The sequence below is a fragment of the Pongo abelii genome, chromosome 1 (assembly GCF_028885655.2).
Source record: "Pongo abelii isolate AG06213 chromosome 1, NHGRI_mPonAbe1-v2.0_pri, whole genome shotgun sequence".
Lineage (NCBI taxonomy): Eukaryota > Metazoa > Chordata > Mammalia > Primates > Hominidae > Pongo > Pongo abelii.
Window position 1 is genome coordinate 49,248,908 of NC_071985.2, and position 24,472 is coordinate 49,273,379.

Consider the following 24,472-nt stretch of genomic DNA (forward strand, 5'->3'; position numbering starts at 1 on the left):
TAAAAATTGCCTTCAAAGAAAAGGAAAGGAAGGTGGAGAGTTGGGGTGGGATTGAGACCATGAGGGAAGATGAGGAGGTGGTATAATTTAGAATCTTTTTTTTTTTTTTTGAGATGGAGTCTCTCTCTGTCTCCCAGGCTGGAGTGCAGTGGCATGAGCTTGGCTCACTGTAACCTCCACTTCCCAGGTTCAAGCGATTCTACTGCCTCAGCCTCCCAAGTAGCTGGGACTACAGGCCTGTGCCACCATGCCTGGCTAATTTTTGTATTTTTAGTAGAGACGGGGTTTCATCGTGTTAGCCAGGATGGTCTCGATCTCCTGACCTCATGATCCACCCGCCTCAGCCTCCCAAAGTGCTGGGATTACAGGTGTGAGCCACCACACCTGGCGTTTGAATCTTTACAATCATAAGCTCTAGAGATAACTACTAGGATTTGAATATTGACTCTTACCCTGATAATTTTATGTCCTTGGACAGAGTTACTATGATTAATTTCATCATCCATAAATTATTATGCTAAATTGTGAGGATTAAATGAGATAATATATGTGATATGACTAGCACAGTCCTCAGGACATAGTAAAAATCTCAGTCAAAACTAGCTTCCATGAAGAACAGTTGTTGAGCTCCATACAGAGTAATGTATCATTACTACTCATGTTACCATGAATAACATTTATTGAGCTCCACACATAGTAATGTATCGTGTACTTTAAACACATTACCTAGGTCGGTTGCAGTGGCTCACACCTGTAATTCCAGCACTCTGGGAGGCTGAGGTGGGAGGATGGCTTGAACCCAGGAGTTTGAGACCAGCCTGGGCAACATGGCAAGACCTCTCATCTCTACAAAAAATACAAAAGTTAGCAGGTATTGTGGCACACGCCTGTAGTCTCAGCTACTTGGGAGGCTGAGGTGGGAGGATTCATTGAGCTTGGGAGCTCAAGGCTGCAGTGAGCCATAATCGTGCCACTGCACTCCAGCCTGGGCGACAGAGTGGGACCCTGTTTCAAATAAATAAAATTAAGTATTAGCTAATTTCATACAATGGACTAGATATTTCCATCATAAATGGAGGAAACTGAGGCTCAGAGATTCCATAATTTGCCTTGTAGGCTAGTGAGAGGTACACTAGAATTTATGTTCCCATAGGCCTGGCTGCATTGCTTTTCCACCACCCCAGGCTGCTTTGTCTGAACCACTCCTGTATCCCCAGAGCCTAGAACGCTGCCTAACACTCAGGCACCCACCAAGTATGTGTTGTCTGACTGCATGAATGCTTCCTGTCTCCTCTCACCATGACGGTTCTTTTGTTCAGTGTGTTGGGCATTTGAGTATCTGGCCCGCAGTGTAGGACATGCACTCATTAGTATGCTGCTTCTTCTCTTTAAGCCTTTGTTTGTGTGTTGCCAATCCCCTGGCTAGACGGGGAATTCTCAGGCCAGGATTGCCTTGTATTCACTAATGCAGGGGACTAAGCTCCAGCACATTGGAGCCCAGGGACTAAGCTCCAGCACGTTGGAGCCCAGAAAGCACTTTCCAGAAAAAGATTCTTTAGAACATCCAAGGATGGAGTATCCTGACTTTTTTTTTTTTCTTTTAAACATTCAGATATCAAATGCACACTTGGCTAGCTAATCTGTCTTAACTAGGATCAAATGTATGAAACTGTCTTCACACTGGCAGCTGAGCCAAAAATGAATATTTGGCATGCTTAAAACAACCGTTGCCTGCTTTTGTTTTTGAAGGCTGTGTATTTCAGCAGAAAGAGCGCTGGACTTGGGGCGTGAGCCACTTAACTTCTTGGGCTCTCCTTCCTTCCTTCTTTATTTATTTATTTATTTATTTGAGACAGAGTTTTGCTCTTGTTGCCCAGGCTGGAGTACAATGGCGCGATCTTGGCTCGCTGCAATCTCTGCCTCCTGGGTTCAAGTGATTCTCCTGCCTCAGCCTTCTGAGTAGCTGGGATTACAGGCATGCGCCACCATGCCCGTCTAATTTTGTATTTTTAGTAGAGACAGGATTTCTCTATGTTGGTCAGGCTAGTCTCAAACTCCTGACCTCAGGTGATCTGCCTGCCTCGGCCTCCCAAAGTGCTAGGATTACAGGCGTGAGCCACCACGTCTGGATTTCCTTCCTCATTTATAAAGCCAGGATGATAATGCATGCTCTAGTAACCTAAAGCTTGAGGTGAGGTCAGAAGATACAGACTATTTTAAAGGCATTTTTGTAGTGTACCATTAAATTTAAAAGGATCATCTATAGAGCTTATTGGTGGTGAGATTATGGGTGATTTTTTCTTCTCAGTTTAGCCTATATGTATTTCCTAATTTTGATATTATGAACTTTTTTCCCACTTTGCTTGAGTTACTAAAAGTCATTTAAGATTCCCAGTAGAAAGACTGTGGGCTGGGTGCAGTGGCTCATCCCTGTAATCCCAAGGCTTTGGGAGGCTGAAGCAGGAGGATCACTTGAAGCCAGGAGCTTTGTTCCTTGGGCAACGTAGCAAGATTCCATCTCTACAAAAAATAAAAATTAAATTAGCCAGGCATGTTGGCACACGCCTATAGTTCTAGCTACTTTGGAGGGTGAGGTGGGAGGATTGCTTGAGCCCATGAATTTGAGGTTGCAGGGAGCTATGATTGCACCACTGCACTCCAGCCTAGGTGACAGAGCAAGACCCTGTCTCTAAAATAAAATAAAATAAAAAAAGAAAAGGTTGTGACTTACACTTTGATATTTTAGTTGACATTTCAGGGTCATTTTGGCAAATATCTGATATTGTACAATTGATGTATCTAAGTGACAGTGTAATTAACATAAGAGAATGATTACTGCTGATTTTTAGGGACTGTAGTTTACCTGTCACAGTCTGATAAGGAGGTTTGATTTCTCCTCCAGCCTAGCTTCTGGTATGTGGCTGGGGGTAGAACAGGCCTGGACAGTTTTGCCTGTGAAAAACTAAGGTCCTTGTGATTCTAACCCCTCCAGACTCTTGTTAGTATCAAGAGAGATAATTAAAATTAAACACAACTGTAAGTTCACTTTTAAGCATGGATAAGTGCTACACAGTACTACAACAAATTCAAAAGTAGGAAGATGTGATCTGTGACCTTTCATGTTTTTAGGGAGTTTCTCAGGTTCTCCTCAATTTGGCCTATCCCAGTTTATGCTTTTTCTTCCAAAGGTGTGCTTTTAAAATTACTGAGGAATAACACCTACTCATTGTTATTTCTGCTTCTTTTAAACTGGTGATTATTCAGAGTCACATGTTCAAGTATCACACTGACACTGCCTTTTATGATGGCTTGGCTGCTTTGTTTGACTTCTGTGGACCTGAATCATCCTAGCAGTTGAGACTGAAAAGTGCAAGTCTCAGCTGAGGTCCTAGCTTCAGTGGAGGTTTCTTCTGCCCACACCACATTTGTCACCAACTATTCCTATTTAATTCCATGGTCTTGGAATGTTGTTTCCCATATACACTTCTAGAGATAATTTTAAAGATTATGGGCAGCGGGCAAGTTGGCTCACACCTGTAATCCCAGCACTTTGGGATATCGAGGAGGGAGGATTTCTTGAGCCTAGGAGTTTGAGACCAGCCTGGGCAACATGGTGAAACCCCATCTCTATAAAAAGTTTAAAAAGTAGCTGGGCATGGTGGCACATGCTTGTAGTTCCAGCTACTCGGGAGGCTGAAGTGGGAGGATTGCTTGAGCCTAGGAGGTCAACAGTGTAGTAAGCTGTGTCCATGCCACTGCTCTGCTGCCTGGGTGACAGAGAGAGACCCTGTCTCAAGAAAAATGGACTCTTTTGCACAAGTTTTAGTGGACATTTAACATTTTTCATAAATTTAAATATCCAATTTTGAAAATCGATAATAAATCTATAGTATCTTTTGTTTAAGGATTCTCAACCAGGAGTGATTTTGCTCCCCAGGAGACATTAGGCAAAGTCTTGTGGTCACAGCTGTGTGTGTGTGTGTGTGTGTGTGTGTGTGTGTGTCTGTGCGCGTGCGCGCATGTGCGTGCAGAGATCAAGGATGCTGGTCAAGATCCTATAATGCACTAGACAGCAAACTATAACACAAATATCTAGCCCCAAATGTCAACAGTGCTGAGGCTGAGAAACTGATTTAAATGTGTCCAAAGGAATATGAATATCATGGGATTTTGCACTTACCAGAGCCAATTTAAAAAATACACAACCCGGGGCCGGGCACGGTGACTCAAGTCTGTCATCCCAGAAATTTGGGAGGCTGAGGCGAGCGGATCACCTGAGGTCGGGAGTTTGAGACCAGCCTGACCAGCATGGAGAAACGCCATCTCTATTAAAAATACAAAATTAACCGGGTGTGGTGGTGCATGCCTGTAATCCCAGCTACTCGGGAGGCTGAGGCAGAAGAATCACTTGAACTCGGGAGGCCGAGGTTGCGGTAACCTGAGATCGTGCCATTGCACCTCAGCTGGGGCGACAAGGGCAAAACTCTGTCTCAAAAATAAATAAATAAATAAATAAAAATAAAAATAAAAAAATAAAAAAAATTACACGACTCTTCCATAGCATTGTTCCTTTTTTTCCTTGGAACTGTATTTCCATTCTCTTTCCCTCATAGAATTTTACCTTGATGAAATACATCCTTATGTTTGAAAGCCCTTATTAACTACCATGTAATTCTCTGCTACAAAACTAGGTATGTAAATTGAAATTTCTTTTCAAATATCCTATAAGGTTCTAAAGGTTAACATTTTTCCTCTGTATTGAGGTAGCACTGGAAATTGATCAAAACACCATAAATATATTACAACCTATTTGATATATTTGATAGATGAGTTTTAAACACAAAAATCTTTTGGTTGAAATGCATCTCTTAACGGAATGGATTGGGGAGGGAATTTCAGGGACCTGGTAAATAGGCTTTGGGTGAAGTAGAGGTTTATATTTTCTCAGGTGGATCAATTTTAGAAAAAGATTTTGAAATGCATTTCCTTAAAACTATTTGTGCCCACGTACCCTCTGGAAAATCTTCATGTACCCACAGAGATACTCACATATCAGCCTGATTTGGCTGTCTTTGGTTTCTGAGTAACTTAGCAACGCTTTTCTTTTAATGATTCAGACAGTTTTGCATGCAGCTAATGCACGTTAAAGAAAGCTAAGCCAGTGTATATTATAAATACTTTTTAAGTCAAGCAAGTAGAATTTCTCACAGGAGTCATAATTATAGTGGAGGGGGCATACCATTGTAGTGAGAGTTCTGGAGTCAGGTACAGTATTTGTTCCTGTTCTTCATCACTACTGGCTATTTGACTTGGGGCAAATGATTACCTGCTGTGGTCTGTAGCTTTCTCACCTATGATAAACAGGGGCAATAACAGATTCCTCATTTGGTTATTGTAAGATTTAAATGAGTCATCCATACAAAGCACTTAGTACAGTGAGTGCCCAACATATCCTAAGCACTCAATAAATACTAGTTGTTGTTATCTTTAGATATTATAGGGTTTATCTCAAGGGACGGGCACTAGAAAAGCAATGGAATAGGCATTTCAGTCTTTTTTCTTATACTATGGCTCTTTTTTGCACGATTTACTGTACCCAACTTCCCTGATGTTATGGACAGCAGTGGGTCTTTGATATTCCCATTGATCATGAGTTCTGGAAGTCCAAGGCTGCGAGGCTGCTGCAAGGCACCTGCTCCCAACAGCAATGTGCTCTCATTTTCTGGTCAGCCTCACAAGGACAAATGTAAACTCTTGAACACCTGGGAGAGTGAGCCTCTGAATGCCTGAAGTTATTTTTAATATTCTCAGAATGCTGTCTGGGAGTTGCATGATGTAGATGGATGGCACTCATTTGGGGTCTCCTATAGTGTCACTTGGACAAAACATGTAAAGGTATGACTTCAAGTAACTGGACCAAAGTACCTTAATCCTTGTATTGACAACCATCCTATTGGGTTACACAGTTTTAATCCCAGAGGAGTTGTCTCTTGACATTAAACTGTCCAAACAGTATTTATATCTGCGGCTGCCCTGCAAGATCACTTAACCCTGCACAGCCGTTTAAAAGTAGTTAATGACAGAACCGGCACGACTTGCCCCTTATGAATGATCACATAAGTTCGACCTGTGCTGTCATGGTTTATGGAGGAAGGCAGTTTGTCCATAGCCTGCTTCAACCACAGAAGGTAATTTGAAATGAAATGAGACAGTTTCTACAAGCAGATTGATTTGGGAATCTTGCCTGTTCTTCCCTTTGACCTTTGACAAGTTGACACTACAAAGATTGTGACTTTAAAAAATGATTGGGTGCAAATACATTTAGGTAGATGATTTACTGTGTGCTGAAGCAAGGACAGTGCGTTTAGAGCGATGCTGTGAGGGAAGGTAATTGTAAACTTTAACAACTCATGTTTTATGTTTCTGTATCTTATTAATTATCCTACTAGGTGAATCTACTGATAACCCTTGATCAAGTAGTTTATATTCCTGGTAAGAGACCAGAGACCCAATTTCAGGATTAAGAGATATAGTATTTATGATAAACTTATTAAAAGTTACAGTTCAGTTAGTTATTTTGGCCATAAATCACAGCTTGTATATAAGGATAAGAAGTCGCGGTCTCTTTCATGGATTCTGTTCTTTTTCTTTTTCTTCTGGTTTTCCTAAATATAGTTAAACATATACAGGAGAAAAACATTGTGATTAAAAAGATAATCAGCTTGATTTTTGATAACCAAAGAGTTACCAGGGATATCTGAAAAGAAAAGAAATTCCCAACTATGAATTCACACATGTTATTTTCTAATTTAGATTTTCACACCAAATAGTATGTAATAAGTAAACAAATATTTTCCATATTATTTCTATTCTATTCTTCTGGTGCAGTTTTTCTTAGAAGTGCGGTTTTGTCATGAATTGGTGCTACCATAAGTAGAATTTTAAAATTGACTGTCTTCCAAAACAAAAATAAAAAAGACAGTAAGGTAATTTTTAAAAAACTGTTTCCTTAGTTCACAGTGATACAATATTTATAGTGAGATTGTTTTAAATGAACTCTGTGATAGAATTGTTGATTTATTAATATTTGGATTTGGGTTGATGTTCCTTTTATATTTGCTGTAGGAAATACCCACGACATGAGGTTTGTAAGCTTTTGTGTTTTTCTCTATTCTAACCACTCTGCTTGAAATATAATTTTGAAGATGCTAGTAAAAAATATAACAAATTCCCTATTGGTCTCCATTTAAATTATTTACTACCCTTTTGAGCCATATCTTCATTGAACTATGTTAAAAGTATTTTGCTGAAATGTTTCTTTATGTTGTCCGTCGGGTTTAATAGACGTGCCATTTAATAAGCTCTCTACCTGTAAGGATAGACTATTTGACCTCTATGCCCTGCCACTGGTAGACATAGTATAAGATTGCTTTGTGAAATAAAGCTGTCGGTAACATCAACAAAATAAAAAATGATCGTATTCCAATACTCTTTGCTGAGTACTATGACAGCACTGAAATATGGAATAAAATTGAAACTAGATTAGTTTTGGGTCTTAAGTCATGTTTTGACAAGAAATAAGAGAGGAGAACATATCTTTGAACTTTTAGTTTTAAAGTTTTTTAATGAAAATATTTATCATTTTGTAAGGTTCCTTCTTTCTTTATCACATCTAGGCTGTATAACCTTAAAACAATTCGTTCTCTTGTTGTGAGGGATATAAATACTCTTCTATCTTTATATTAAATATCATAAAGGAGACACACACAGTGAGAGACGGCTTGACACTTACAAGTTAAAAATTGTCACACTAATAAAAAGCTTATTGAAGAGGCTGGAAAATCAGTCGTTAATAAGCTATATATTTTTAGGGTATGTAAAGCATGTAAATACTGTAGACAAGCAGGCTGCTTTTGCTGTATTTTTTGTTCACTTTTTGGAATGGTTTGAATCTGAAGAGGAAGAATAAATATGTCAGAGTGGAGAAAGCCTTGCTGGTGATTGCTTTCAACCTAAAGGAATTTGAAAATTGCTGCGATGTGCAGATTGTGAAATTATTTCTTTTGCCTCTGTGGTTACATATTAATCAGCTGAAATCATGACAAATAAATGGCATTGATGGCCCACAGGGAATGTGGGTTGAGTACAGTAACCCTTCCCTCCAGGAGTTTGCAAACATCCTATGTCACCAAACGGGAGATTGTGGAGCTCTTAAAAATGCAGTGCCTACTTCCCTTCATTGCATATGCGGAATGATTACACAGGGGCAGGTTAAACCGCACTGCTTGTTCATCTCAGAATGAACTTTTCTTCCTTCATATTCTTTCCCTTTAAAACACAGGATACAAATTCTCTGCACAGGTCACTGGGCTGCCCTTGCTTTCTCCAGTGTGTTCAGGGGCCCTCAGCCCATAGGGGCAAAGCTCACTGATGGGAGCCTTCTAACCCTGGTGTCATTTTAAAAAATTGAAATTGACCCCCTCCCGCTCTCCACCAATAAATGTGAATTACATGATAGCATGGGGCTATAACTTTGGTCAGACCCTTATGAAATGCTGTTTTTAGTCATGAAGTGAGCCAATGTCTTAATCTTAAATTTTTCATATTAAGAAATTTAAAAAATAAATGGAAAAAGCAAAGATTGTATTGGCTAAAGGTTCTGGAAAAAAAATTTTCTTACAAGGTTTCAAACAATCTCTCCTATGATATTTTAAAATGTACAAAGGGAAAAAAATTAAAAATTAGAGGAATATGAAATATAGCTATGTTTCTTAGTTGAAGTGTATACCGAAAGTGTAATGGAGGTCCTGTAATATCACCCCTTAATTAATTCCGTTACATGGTTTTAACCTTGACTTTGCTAATAATATCTTTAAACAGGACAATGAATTACTGTGGTCATTAGGTTGGTGTCATTTGTCATGACTGGTGTAGGCTTGACTCCTGAGTATAGAAGGTTGTTAAATAACTATATAGTTAACAATGATCCAGACCAAATTTACATGTGTGTTTTATTCATGTTTTTTGTTTTTTTTTTGGTCAAGTATCAAGCTCTAGGAAGGGCCCTGAACATCTTGAGACGGTCAAAGAGTGTGCTGCAGACTTTTAGAGGACTGGGGGTGGCCATGTCCTAAGAAAGAGGTCCTTGGCCAGTGGAGATTTCTGAGAAGAGATCAAGGCTAGGCAAGGAAGGGACTGTGCATAAGGGTAGGGAAAGGTAACAAAATTGGAGGTGAGATAAAATTTTAGCATTCAAGAAGAGAAGAGAGAAGGGAAGTATTGGTAGAAAATTAACAGTAATTATAACACAGGGAAGGGACTTGGAATGCATTCCATTTTGAAGTAGGTGAGGGGATAGAGTTTTCACAGTGGCATTCTGTATGTCAGCCTGGGGTTCAAGAATCAGGTCTGCCAGATCATAGCTGTGATACTTTTGGCAAAAGATGCAAACCTTCTTAGTGTCAGAGTTTTAATTTGTAAAATGGAGATAAAACTAAGGTGGCTTCCCTGGAAGTGAATTCAATAAACTACTTGAAAGTGCCTAGCATGGTTGCCAACACACAGCAACTATCCAATCAGTACTGGTGGCCTTTTCTTCCCTCTTCATTCTGAAATGAGGATGTCAACCTCTTCCTTCTTTCAGATTTTATGAACTTGAAGATGTCCATTCTATTCTTGTGAAAGGGAGTATTCTAGAAGTTTTTTTCACCTTCACTAAACCAAAAATTCTTATTCTAGTTTCAATTACTCCAGTTATTTGGTTTAAGAAATCCAGACTAGAACCTAGTGTCAATGAATTTTAGAGATAATTTGCATTGTGGTTTTGTAATTAACATTGATTAATATTACAAGAGAATATGGGGAATGAGATGAATAAATTTCTCACTTGGGCTCTTGTTTATTTATTCATTTATCTATTTGTTTACGCATTTGGTCATTCTTGAAAGATTCAATTTGGTAGAAAAAGAAGGTTTCCTGAAGCAATACATTGCAATAAGATCTTTGCTCTCAAGTAATTCAAAATCGAGTAAAGAAGAAAAAGATGCCTACAAAAAGTTTAAGCCTGGTGGCAAAGGAAAAAGAATATGGTCAGGAGGGTTTTGCAGAAACATTGAAGTGACTATTGAGAAGTTGCCATCTTTGAGACGCAGGATGGAGGTGAGCATTCTGCGATAGGAATGAGGACCAGGAGAGCTGTGAAGGATGTTCCAATTATTGTGGGGAGCACTGTCCTGAGAGGCACCCTCCAGGGCAAGAGTGCCAATACATCATGGCAGCAACAGATGGAGTTACAGGGCGCATGGGGTTAATCTTAGCCATAGCCTATGGGATGTTTGTCGTGCTGTGACTTAATTTTGAGGTGTCATTTGGACGTTACTAACCTCATGATGATCTCTAAGTGCAGAAACAGTGAGAAGGTTAAAAGTTCTAGTAAGAGAAGGCAGATGACACCAGTGAAAATAAAAGTAGCATATTTTTCTAAAACAATGAACAAGGACATATGCCACACATGGTTAAGGGATGAGTCCTCACTTGGGCCGTAAGCTCAATGCAGCACAAGGTTCAGGATAAGAACTCAAGAGATTTAACATCACCATTATTTTAGAAGCCTTTAATTTCTTTCCCTTCCTTCTTTTCTTTTTCTTTTTTTTTCAGGGTCTCACTCTGTTGCCCAGACTGGAGTGCAGTGTTGCGATCTCAGCTCACCGCAATCTCCACCTCCCAGGCTCAAGCGATTCTCCTGCCTCAGTCTCCCGAGTAGCTAGGATTACAGTGTACACCACCATGCCCGGGTAGTTTTTGTATTTTTAGTAGAGATGGGGTTTCACCACGTGTGCCAGGCTGGTCTCGATCTCTTGGCCTCAGGTGATACACCCGCTTTGGCCTCCCAAAGTCCTGGGATTACAGATGTGAGCCACCATGCCCGGCCGAAGCCTTTAATTTCTTTGAGAATCTTCTTTATCACTGTTAAAGTCAGAGGACAATAGTAATAATTGTAACACTACATATATGTGTTCACTGTGTGCCAGGCACAGTTTGATGTAATTTATATATATAAACTCATTTAAACTTCATAACAACTCTATAAGGTAAGATATTGTTACCTGTATTATAGATGAGAAAACTGAGGCGCAGAGAACTTGTGTAACATGCCTGTGGTCATCCAGTAAGTGAACTAAGATTCTAAATCAGGAAGACTGATGTAAGAGTCCGTGATTCTTATGAAGCCTGGAATGAAGCATTGTTTTGTAATTTACTCATTTACTCATTCATTCAACCAACCAACCAACCAACTAACCAACCAACACATTTATTGAGTATGTACTACATGCTAGTTACTCAGCAAGACATCAGAGCTAGAGTGGGGACCAAAAGCAGATGCTACCTTCATGAAACTTATAGATAAATCAGAGAGATAGATGTTATTCAAATAATAACATCAGTAATCCTAAAATTTCAATATGAGCAAGAGGTGCAAGGTGCTAAGAAAGCTCACAATAGAGAAACTGGGCCTAGTAAGAGAAAACTTCCTTGAGAAAATAGTACCTGAAGCTGGGATCTGAAAGATGAGTAAGAGTTAACCAACTAAATGGGAGCAGAATTTGTGCTTCACAGCCCTTGTGACAAGAGGGAGAGTTGAGGCTGAGGAACTGAAAGAAGGTCATTTTGATACTAGGAAGAGATGAATGCTACACGAAGTCAAACCATGTAGGAAGAGTTTGTGGGCTATGGAAAGGAATTTATTGTTTGTCTGAAGATCAATAGAAAGCAATTGAAATATTTTCAATGCGGGGAGGGTGGCATGGTTTGGGTTTCACATCACTCCTCTTGCTGCAACATGGAAAATGGATTTGAGATAGACCTGGGGTGGATGCAGAGAGCTGGGCTATGGGCCAACTGCATGAACTCTGGTGAGATATGATGGAGTTCAAACCAGAGGGTGACAGTGGAGGTGGGGAGAAATAGACAGATCCAAGAGATACGTGGCATGCAAAATCCACAAAGCTTGTTGATGGGTTAGATGTGGGGAGATGCAGATGGCCCCTGGGTTGGTTTCTGGGGCTGGATGATGGTGGTGCCATCCCCTGTGATGGGGACACTGGCAAAAGACCTTGGTGGTTTTTGTTCTGACTCTGGACAAGTAGAGTTTGGAGTTTTTTTTGTTTTTTTTTGAGATGGAGCCTTGCTCTGTCACCTAGGCTGGAGTGCAGTGGTGCGATCTCAGCTTGCTGCAACCTCCACCCCCTGGGTTCAAGTGATTCTCCTTCTTAGGAGAATCTCCTTCTTAGGCTCCTGAGTAGCTGGGATTACAGGTGCCTGACACCAAGCCTGGCTAATTTTTTTTTGTATTTTTAGTAGAGACGGGGTTTCACCATGTGGGTCAGGCTGATCTCAAACTCCTGACCTCAGGTGATCCGTCTGCCTTGGCCTCCCAAGGTGCTGGGATTACAAGTGTGAGCCACCATGCCTGGCAATTTTTGTATTTTTAGTAGAGATAGGGTTTCATCATATTGGCCAGGCTGGTCTCAAACTCCTGACCTCAGGTGATCTGCCCACCTTGGCCTCCCAAAGTGCTGGGATCACAGGCGTGAGACACAGTGCCTAGCCCCATCTCAGTCTCTTGAGTAACCAGGACTATAGTTGTGTGTTACCATGCCTAATGAATTTTTGTAGAGACCAGGGTCTCGCCATGTTGCCGAGGCTGGCGTCAAGTGATCCTACTGCCTCGGCCTCCCAAAGTGCTGGGATCACAGGTGTGAGCTACCACGCCCGGCCCATTTTATTACTGGTATAGTACCACTTTATGTTTATAAACAAATGCATTTAAAATCATCTTTTGGAACAAACCCTGTCACTAAAGAAACGGCTACTCTACTGTGAGCATAACTGCTTCTAAAATACCAATTTATAGACAGACTTGAATAAGCCATCATTAATTCTTTGTATGATTAATGTATAAAATGCAGACTTTCTATTAATGGAAAAGCAAACTCAAGCATCACGCGGATAATATCAGTAATATGCATTTGTAATTACATACTGTAGATAACTGTAGAAGCTACATTTTATTATGTTAATAAAACGTAAAAACTCCTGAAGCAACCCAGACTGGGCAGCAGCAACACTATTAGGGCTCGCTGCTTCATCAGTTAGGAGTCTGTTCAACTGTTCTTAGTTGGTAGTAACACTCACAGGGCACTGGGAAACCTTTTTTCTCCCATAAAATAATGACGATCTATTTTCCAAGATAAAATATTGCATGTTGATGGAATAATACAATATGAGAGTTATGAGAGTAGCAGCAAAGATAAAAATGAAACTTAACAAGGACAAAAAGGAGGATGGGAGAACTGCTTGTTCCTCTAGGCAGACCAAGTGACCAGTTTCTGTCACTGTGCACATAAAAAAATTGTTTATTCTGTTAACATGCAGCAGATATTTGGGAGAACTCATAAAGAGAGTGCTAATTTTATGAAAGGGAAGTGTAAAGGGTTTCAAGTGTTACTGGGCTAATACCTTGGTCACACTGACAGGCAAAAGGAACAGTGTGTTGGATGAACTGGACCAATCGATATCTCTTTAGGTATCTGCCAATCATGCCATTAGAGTGGAAGACTGCATGGATTAGTTCAAGCAGTTTCTCAGATGCTCCAACGACTCAGCCAGACACTTTTCCCTAGGTAGGAAATGGGAAGAATGACTTCATTTTGGGGAGGATGAGGAGGCCTCCAGATTTGGAGAGCACTGGGATATGCTCTCCCATTTATACCTTTAAACAAACCTAGCCAGTTCAAATATAAGCATTTTAAGTAGAGATATTAAGATTCTGGGTCTTGACCGGGCACAGTGGCTCACGCCTGTAATCCCAGCACTTTGGGAGGCCGAGGCGGGCAGATCACGAGGTCAGAAGTTCAAGACCAGCCTGGCCAACATGGTGAAACCCCGTCTCTACTAAAAATACAAAAATTAGCTGGTCATGGTGATGCATGCATGTAATCACAGCTACTCAAGAGGCTGAGGCAGGAGAATTGCTTGAACCAGGACCCCAGAGGTAGAGGTTGCAGTGAGCCAAGATCACGCCACTGCACTCCAGTCTGGGCTACAGAGTGAGACTCTGTCTCAAAGAAAAAAACAAAAAAAAAAACAACAAACAGATTCTGGGTCTTAATATGGCTGACGACAATAAAATGTCTCAAGATAGATGTATTTGTTTAATGGTATATATTATGTGCCATTAGTAATTCTTAGTGATGAAATTAAGCCTGTGCTTAAATCTTAAACAAGTCAAGCATCAGTCCTTAAAACACTCGGAGGCAGCTGACAGCTCTGTGTAACCTGTGCTGCAAAAATATTCATAGGAACACAGAAGACATTTCTATAAGCTAAACAAATAAACAGACCACGTGCAGCAGACCCACCAAGTTACTTGATCCAAAACTCAACTGCCAGAGGATTTAAGATATCAACAATAGAGGTGTCAAAAGCATAATGTTTCTGTTGGAAATACCACCCAGAATTCCCAGAGAGCCTTTCTCACTGATTAACTTTGAAACAAAATCCAAACATTCTTGGCTGCAGGAAAAAGTTTATGGTTTTTTTTTTTTTTTTTTTCCCAACACACTACTAATTTTGAACTAAAAATAATTTGATGTCAAAATTTTTCTTCTGAATAAGATACTATTGGTATCTTATATTCTAACCATCCTCCCAGAATGTCCAGTTTCTTTCATTTTACATAATTTTTGTCACAACACGAAAAATGAGGTTGCTCTGCTGAATTTGTAGTATAGAAAGTGGTACATGGATGGGCTTCAAGACGTCCAAATTTATCTACAACAAACTATTGTGTATGTGTTTTTTTTTTTCTGGAGAGAGGATTCAGGCTTTCCTAATATTCTCCAGGCTGTGAGCTCCTCTTTCCCCGTTTAAGAAGCATTCATGGGCCCTAACATAAATACGATAGGAATACAATTTGCAACAAGAATTCTCCTTTCCTCTCCCTGAGATGTATTTCCTTATAAGGCCGAGAGGTGGCAGCATAAACACCAGCCTGTAGCAGCCCCATTTTCCTGACGGTGGAAAACTTTTAAAGTTGAAATTTATCTGTGTGAGATCCTGTCAATAACCTTGATTTGGCTTGGATAGATTGTGGACATAATGTCCCATCAAACTGTCCTAAAATATTCGTAGAGGAGTAGCGTGAGACTGAATGAGCAGTCCTGGACTTTAAGGTTACAAAAATTGAAAGACAACGTTTTGTTAGAAGTTGAGCACCATGGAGAGAAAAGCACAGAGCTTGATTATTGGTTGACTCAGAGGCATTTACATATTCCATATAAAATCAAATATAATTTCCTGAGTGGCGATTAGTATTTTATTTTACTACATAGTATCACTGTTTAAATAGTATATAAGTTACCCTAAGAAATTACTTATTCTGAACAGGAAAATACTTTTGTTTCTTGGAACCAACAGCCAAAAGATCTCTTTCAGTTCTTGTACTCCTTAGGTGACTGAGAATAACAGAAAAAGGAAGTTGTTTTGCACATGTAGATTCTGTGGATTTTTATTTTGATAATTAAGTATCACTTTCATTTCCTGTGAAAGTATGAGAAGCATGGATGCAGAGGCATGCTACAATTTTTATGCACACTGGATAGTTTTTTTCTTCTTTAAACACATCTAGCCAATTCAAATATAAGAATTTTACGTAGCTGGTCAGGCACAGTGGCTCACACCTGTAATCCCAGTACTTTGGGGAGTTGAGGTGGGCAGATCACTTGAAGTCAGGAGTTAGAGACCAGCCTGGCCAACAAGTTGAAACCCCGTCTCTACTAAAATTACAAAAATTAGCCAGGCATGGTGGTGCATGCCTGTAGTCCCAGCTACTCGGGAGGCTGAGGCAGGAGAATCACTTGGACCCGGGAGGCGGAGGTTGTAGTGAGCCAAGATCGCACCACTGCACTCCAGCCTGGGCGACAGAGCAAGACTCTGTCTGAAAAAAAAAAAAGAAAAAAAAAAAAAGAATTTTAAGTAGCAGACTCTAGATCTTAATATGGTTTATGATTATAAATGTCTCAGGATAGACTCATTTGTTTAATGGGGTACATGACATGACACTAGTAATTCTTAGTGATGAAATTAAGCCTGTGTTTAAATCTTAAAGAAGTCAAACATCCAACTTTAAAATAAACAATTATAGCTGGGCATTGTGGCTGTATCCCAGCACTTTGGGAGGCCAAGGCAGGTGGATCACAATGTCAGGGGATAGAGACCATCCTGGCTAACACGGTGAAATCCCGTCTCTACTGAAAATACAAAAAATTAGTAGAGTGTGGTGGCACACGCCTTTAGTCCCAGCTACTCGGGAGGCTGAGGCAGGAGAATTGCTTGAACTCAGGAGCCAGAGGTTGCAGTGAATTGAGATCATGCCACTGCACTTTAGCCTGGGCGACAGCGAGACTCCGTCTCAAAAACAAAACAAAATCACTAGATGGGCTTAGATGAGACAGATTTTGCCTATTATTTGTATTCCTTTAGAAAGTTTCCATAAAATTCATAATTATTAAGTAACAGAAAGCATGTATGCACACACAACTTCACAGTTTCAGGCTATTCTGTGTGGGAGAAGATGATAGATATGAAGGGCCTGGTGGCATTTGACAAATAGAAGCAATGCAAATTTTGTGGGTGGAATAGAATTTGAGAACTATTTGCCAGCTTGTTTTGGTTCATTTTTCACAGTCCAGTTCAATCTGTGAGGTTCCCTTGAAATGTAAGATAATCTCCTGGGGTGAAACAGGAACAAAGTGTTTGCATTATGAGTCCAACTTCTCTCAGATAATTAGTAACTTTAGAAGGGCCATCAGTTGATCAATTAATTAATCAATCAATTATTACTTATTTGGACATCTATTTATTACCTAGTTCTCTGCTAAGTGTTGTGAGGAATATGAGAGAAATTTAATGCATAATCCCATACTTGCATCCATGTTACCTTCTGTGCCTTCACGTGTGGGATAGGGAGAAGGAAGTGTGCTGTAGGGAGCCACAGATAGGCAGGGGTGTCAAAGGGCAATTTTTTAGGTGTTTTAACATAAACACTTCTGCCGGGTGTGGTGGCTCATGCCTGTAATCCCAGCACTTTGGGAGGCTGAGGTGGGCTGATCTCTTAAGGCCAGGAGTTCGAGACCAGCATGGCCAACGTGGCGAAACCCCGTGTCTACTAAAAATACACAAATTAGCCTGGCACGGTGGCACATGCCTGTAATCCCAGCTACTCGGGAGGCTAAGGCAGGAGAATCACTTGAATCCGGGAGGTGGAGGCTGCAGTGAGCCGAGATTGCACCATTACACTCCAGCCTGGGTGACAGAGCAAGACTCCATCTCAAAAAAAAACAAAAAACAAAAAACATAAACACTTCCGTCTCACTTTCTGAAGAAACTCTCCGATTGAGAAGGACTAAATGCAGCCCTTTTCATTTGCCTATTCCCCTCTTCCTATTAGTCCAGGTGCTTGACACACCTGGAGTTCCTTTTATAAAATGTTTTCATTAAATAAAAATTAGTCCAGATGGGTCACAGTTTGAACAGCCCTTAGACTGCTAGCTTGACTGGCTTGTTCTCAAGGGTGATGTTTGTGTGTACTTTTTCTCCGTTAGCTGTGCCTCAAGGGAAAGAAAGCACATATAAGGCTTATCAAACATGCAGGTCTTCTGGCAGCTTAGAGCCTGCTGGGGTGCATGGTTGTTTTTGGGGGGCAAGGGTGGGGCTCAAGTAATAATAGAATAGGTTTGGACTGGGTGGCCCTTTCTTCTGAGCCTTGAATCTACTTCCAATGCTGCAGGAATCTATACCTAGGGGGCTATTTTTAAATACTCCAGGTGTGTTGGGGCTAATGGGGAGGCTGACTCAACCAAGATAAACTGTACCACACTTTGGGTTATAGCTCCCATGGGGGAAAAAGGGATATTTCTGGAATCTTCTTATTTAGTATAGTTTCAGAATTCTGACATGATGCCTACCCTTCCAGTTATTTAAAACATTTTTATTTATTTATTTATTTTTTTAGCACAATGGCTTTATAAAATTCACAAATAGCAATTAGAGCCAGCTTCTTAATTCTCTTAAAAAAAATCTTATGCTGGATCTTGACATCTCAGTTTTATTTGACCTAAAATTATTCCATATATTAGATGGTTTAAATCACCAATTCCTAAAGTGTAATCCTGGAAATACAAATTCCACAGTGTATTAATAAATCTTGCTTGGAAAAGGGTTCCACGTCCAAATAAATTTGGAAAATGCTGGGCTGAGCCAAGTTCAGCAAGTTTCTTGACTGAGAGCCTTAATGTGAGATGTAACCCTCAGAGAGAGAATGTGCCGGGTTTCCCAGATACACGGGCCAGCTTCTTTCCCAGAGAGGAGCTTGCAGAACTGGTGTTCTAAGAACCGCATCTTGGGAATACACTTGTTTATAGATTCATTTATGTTTGAAAAGATTTAGTATAGAGGAAAAGAGGACATAGGGAAGGCAAAAGACTGTAAACGGGTTTATTTTGGAGGGTGAATTGCATGAATTGGCATATCATTTTGGAAAACCTGATTTTTTTTTTTTTTTGAGGATCTCAATCTGTTGCCCAGGCTGGAGTGCAGTGGCTCATTGCAGCCTCCACATCTCAGACTCAAGCCATCCTCCCATCTCAACCTTCCAACCCCCTCAGCACTCCCAACTCCCTTCCCCCCACCCCAGTAGCTAGGACTACAGACATGCACACCACCATGCCTGGCTAATTTTTTTTTAAAAATTTTTTATAGAGACAGGTGTTTGCCTTGTTGCCCAGGACTTAGGGAGACACAGGACCACTGACCCCCTCTTGCATTCTCTCACCATTTAGTGTCTGCTCTGAGTTGGGCGGTCTGTAGTGTGTCTGTGCATATGTGCGTGGATGGACAGGGATCTAGACATTGTAAAGAAGCTGCATTGTAAAGAACTTGGGCTCAGGCAATCTGCCCTCCTTGGCCTTTCAATGTGCTGGGATTACTGGCATGAACCACTGTGCCCAGCCTGGAAAACCTCTTTTAACTACACATTTTATTTTCTGGTCACCAAAAAGTAACCTAAGACCAAAAAGGCAACAGACAGACCTAGAACACATTATAAGAAAATGCATTTTATAACTTTTTAAAAATGCGTTTAGGACAACAAATTGGTGAAAATATAAGGAAGCACTGAAAACAATGCATATTTTCAGGCGCAATTTAAAATAAGGATCTCATTAAGATTCATGTCCCAAGAACATTTTTATTTCTAAAATAGGCTTGGTTCAGCTGAGGCTTTTTATGTATAAGTTAACAACGGAAACCATAACAACAATAATGTATGGATAGGAAGAGTTTATTCTCTTGAATGAACAAATTAGGTTATCATCAAGCAGTTTTATTTGATGGGAACCCCCGTGAGGTATTCGCATAGTGAGAAATAGTTCTCCCTTTAGAGATGAATGCTGAAAAGAACATTCCCCTCCATTTCACACAAGAGTGGAAGGGTGCAGTGAAAATTGGGAACGTGTTCATTCCTGACAGTGATGCTGGAGTGCGTCCGCCAATCCAGCTGTCAGTGCTGTTAGGAGCAAGGCCGAGCCTGCAGCCACTACGTTTTGTACTTGTGCTAGGTCCGAGCGTTTGAAGAAAAGATAGCAATTTCTCCCTTGCTCCCTGCTCCGTGGTTCCAGAGCAGGTCTCTGATTTGGAGCTTATTAATAGGCTTCCATAATAAGATCATCGATAAAATTCTGAGCACCCAGTGCATCTACAGTGTAAGAATTCTTACCAGTAGGGTGACAGCACAAAGGAAACTGAGGTTCTAATTTTGACTCCCCACGAAAAAATCTGCGTGGTGCAGAAGGCTGGACTCGCGGTGCTGGGGATGACCTTGGAAACAACTCCAGCACCTTTCTCAGCAAGCCTAGATCTGAAACTGGGAGGGGAGGTTTTACCGTTGATGGTGTGTGCAGCACTGGGGGAGGGAAATACTGAGTTGAACTTCCTTTGGAGACAGCGTGACCTTTCTACCAGGTCCCATGCTCGGGACAGGTATTCTTTGAATGTGTAAAATGAAGTCGCACTAAAAGTGACAATGCCGACCGGACTGTGTACCTAATGGGATTTTGCAGTATAGACGAGGTTCTTTTAGGCAAGACTGTCGGGAGAGCGAATGCTCATTTTCGGTTTTATTTTGCAAGGGCTTGCCCCCCAGGGGGAGCTAACCTGCTCTGCCGGGGATGCGGGGCCGGGCGCAGCCGCTCCGGGGCTCCCTCCTCCCGGGTCGCAGCAGCCGGGGGCGCCCGGAGCTGCGCCGCGGTGAGGTTGCATCTCATGTTAATTGCTTCAACCTCTGGTAGTTTCAGCGGTTGTTGGCAGAAAGATTCGGGCTATAGCGCGTTATGGGATAAGGCTTCGGATCGTGCTCACGGGGGAAACAATGGGCTGGATTTTGAGGAAATCGACCCAAGACATTCATTAGCCACTTAGACACTCGGGGCCCTTTGCAAATATTAAAATAGCCTGGGTATAAACTCCCAAGGGCAGGAGCTTCGTTGTTTGGTGCGCGTTTTTTTTTTTTTTTTTTAAATTAAAATAACGTAGTGCAGCACCTTGTTGAGTATTTAATAATTCCTTGAGAAAGTGTTTTGGGGGAAAGGCTGATCAATAAAGAAAAGGGAATTTCTGCCCCCCCGGCCCCCGCATGCTTTTCTTCTGCATTTTACACTTACATGTATCTTAGAGAAAACCATACATAATATTTTAAAGAGCAACAAGGTGATCACCTTAAGTGATAAGAAACATGGCATTAGACTGAAAGCAGGGAGAGTTACCTCTAATAATAGCTCTCCTTGAGTGCTTATTGCATGTCAGGTACTCTGCACTGTCTTCTTTATTTAAATTAGTTTAATTCTTTCCACTGCCTGGTGTGGTAGGCAGTGTTACCCCCACGTTGTGGGTGAGGGACTGTTTTCTCTACTGGCTGGCAGCAGAGGGTTCAGACCTTGTCTCTGTGGCGGGGCTTTTCCTCTCACCCCCTACAAGGCCTCAGATGGAGCCTGTGGCCGGTAGTAGCCTAAAGTATGGAACATAGCATCAGCAGCCTGCCTTTAAAACCAGCCTCCCCCACCTGAGCTGTGTGACTTTGACCAAGCTATTTAACCAGGGTTTCAGTTCATACATAGCTCCTGGGTTTGCTAGGAGATATAGAGCAATGTACACTGATCCAGGGGATAGTAGGGGCTCAGTGAGTATTAGAAATGCACAATTTTTTTCGAGATGGAGTCTGGCTATATTGCCCAGGCTGGTCTCAAACTTCTGGGCTCACACAATTCTCCTGCCTCGGCTTCCTAAAGTGCTGGGATTACAGGTGTGAGCCGCGGTGCCCAGCCAGAAATGTAAAATTCCTAGGAGTGTTACTTCTTTATCTCTCAGTAGCCGGTGACTTAGCCCACAACCTGCAAATGTGTTGTAAAAACAATACAGTGAAGAAGCAGGAGAATTTAGGAGTTGAGCTTGAATCTGGAAAAGGTAAGGTGCTACTGGGATACAAATCCTAGCTCTGCCCTGCTGGTTGCATGATGGAGAAGGTTAATTAACTGCTCGGTACCTCAGTTTCCTCCTATGTAACATAGAGACAACAATAGAGTTGTTTTGAGACTAGGATGAGGGGATGATTAGGAAGTACTGTACATGGCGCATGGCATCTAGTTAGGGAAAAATAATTGTGTCTGTTATTATCTTCTGCAGCTGTTAAAATGGTGCATTTTCTTTTCTGTATTTAAATGCTAATGGTTCCAGAGGAGAACCATTGTCTTTCTGTCTTAATATTCTTCTGTTCACACTTTGATTTATATTCTCATGGTATTTTGCTTAGGTATTGACACTATTTCACCTTTTTTCTTAATGGGTTACAAATATCTACCTGTAATATTCTTATACCTCTTTTTGGACTTAGGGAGACATAGGACCCTCTTGCATTCTTTCACCATTTAGTGTCTGCTGTGAGCTGGGCACTCTGTAGTGTATCTGTGCCGTGTGCGTGGATGGGACAGGGATCTAGACATTGTAAAGAAGCTGCACTCTCCCTCAAGAACTCCAGAAGGAAAGAAAGCAAGACAGGAAGTAAGTTTTAGTAATCCAAGGCAGAACGAGGTGAGAGCATCTAGACAAGGCGCCAGGCAGGCCGGCTGCGTGAGGAGGTGTCAGGTCAGGAGTAGGTGGAAGCTGAGATGGGCTTTGCATGGGTAGAATTCCTGAAAGTATAGAGTGGAGAGAGGCCTGGGAGAGGGAACGAGAACCTGTGGAGGTGGACGTGGAAGAAGGGCATGGGAACACATGTCTTGTGGAAATGTGTTCAATAAAGCGTAAGGAAGGAGAGCAGTGAAGGACGCGGCCAAGTGAAGTCTGACGGGAGCCTGAGGATGGGAGACCACGGAGAGGTGAGATTTCCCAGGGTCTGAGGAGGGTGAGGAGCAGTTTCATGAGTGTTTTTGGTAAGGGGTGAAAGGTGAAAGGAGATTCTAGCTGCCTGGGCTCTGGGGTGGGGGACACAGTTGCAAATGGCACTGAGGGGGATGGGGAGACAGGGAATGAAGTATCTCCATAGTGCCTTGGGCTTCATTTCTCATGCTGGGCTGCTGCTGGGGCAGGGTTGGCTGAAGGTGAAGGGGTGGAGAAGGGGAGATGGTGGATGGAGACTTGGGTTTTCATTGCTTCTGAGCTTCCTGTGCCCTGGCACTGATTTTCTCACAAAAACCATATTGGAAAATGTCCCCAGGTTCTAAAGTGAACTCATAAAGCCCATTAATCCACAGCATACCACATAGTATAGCATTCCACAGTACAATTGGTATCAACTCCTAAGACCTTGTCGTGGGATAGGATGTCTGTGGGTAATTCATTGCAAATTCCAAATATGTAATCAGCTAGGAACATGATGGTCAGCTGGGATTCTTTTACATGAAATTGTTCCGCTATATGCCTGGCCTGGAGAACACCTGTTCTATTACAAATGGCCTGATAAAATTTGAGTTGGTAATTTTTTTAGAGATGGGATCTCGATATGTTGACCAGGCTAGCCTCAAAATTCTGGGCTGAAGTGATCGTGTTACCTCAGCCTCCCGAGTAGCTGGGACTACAGGTGTGCACCACTTCACGTGGCTAGTTTATGTATTTTTTGTGGTTTAGACTTTAAAAGACACATCAAATATGGTTCTTCTATTGCATTTTCAGGTAATACATTTTTATCCTATACTTAAGGAGAAAACATACTTAGTAATAGCATTTGTTATCATTGTCAATTCTTTTTTTTTTTTTTCTGGATTCAGAGTCTCACTCTGTCACCCAGGCTGGAGGGCAGTGGCGCCATCTTGGCTCACTGCAACTTCTGCCTCCCAGGTTTAAGTGATTCTCCTGCCTCAGCCTCCTCAGTAGTTGGGATCACAGGCGCATGCCAGCACGCCCGGCTAATTTTTTGTATTTTTAGTAGAGATGGAGTTTTGCCATGTTGGCCAGGCTGGTCTTGAACTCCTGACCTCAGGTGATCCACCTGCCTCAGCCTCCCAATGTGTTAGGATTACAGGTGTGAGCCTCCGTGCCCTGCCTCCTCATTGTCGATTCTTGATCATCAGCCTTTTCAACTGACTCTAGTACTGTTTTCCTGTCCTGGGATTTCAGAATTTTTATGATTAATATGATTATGAGAGATCACTCTTAGACACTTGTGTGGATAAAAACTATATAGAGCTCAATTGTGGGGTATATTTAAAAGTTAATCCTGTTAAAGGAGAAATAATTCTAATACCTGTTAAAACTGGTATCAGAATAATTAGCTGGGCATGGTGGCATGAACCTGTTGTCCCAGCTGCCCTGGAGGCTGAAGTGGGAGGATTGTTTGAGCCCAGGAGTTTGAGGCTGCGGTGAGCCCTGATCATGTCATTGCACTGCAGCCTAGGCGACAGAGCAAGACCTCGTTTCAAAAAAAAAAAACCAAAAAACCCAAACCCCACAAAACCCAAAAACAAAACACACACATACACACACACACACACACACACACACACACATCATGGAGCACCCTACATGTACATGTACCAGATACTGTGCTAGACACAAGTGAATCTGTTCTGATTAAAATCAATCCCAGTGTCATAGAACTTCAAGTTGGAAAAACACACAGTTAAGTAAATAATTAAGCAAATCATTCCAGGTGTGCCAAGTGCTGTGCAGGCAAAGTACAGAGTACTATGGGAGCAAGTAGTAGGGACCACACCTGTTCTTATGAGACAGTGGCCAGGATCAGCTTTGACAGACAAGATGGACAAGGTGGACAGGTAGGAGTTAGCCAGGTAAAGAGAGAGGATGAGTTAGCAGAGGAAGCGAGTGTATGGCAGTTGAGATGTATGAAGAACTCAGGAGGGGGTCA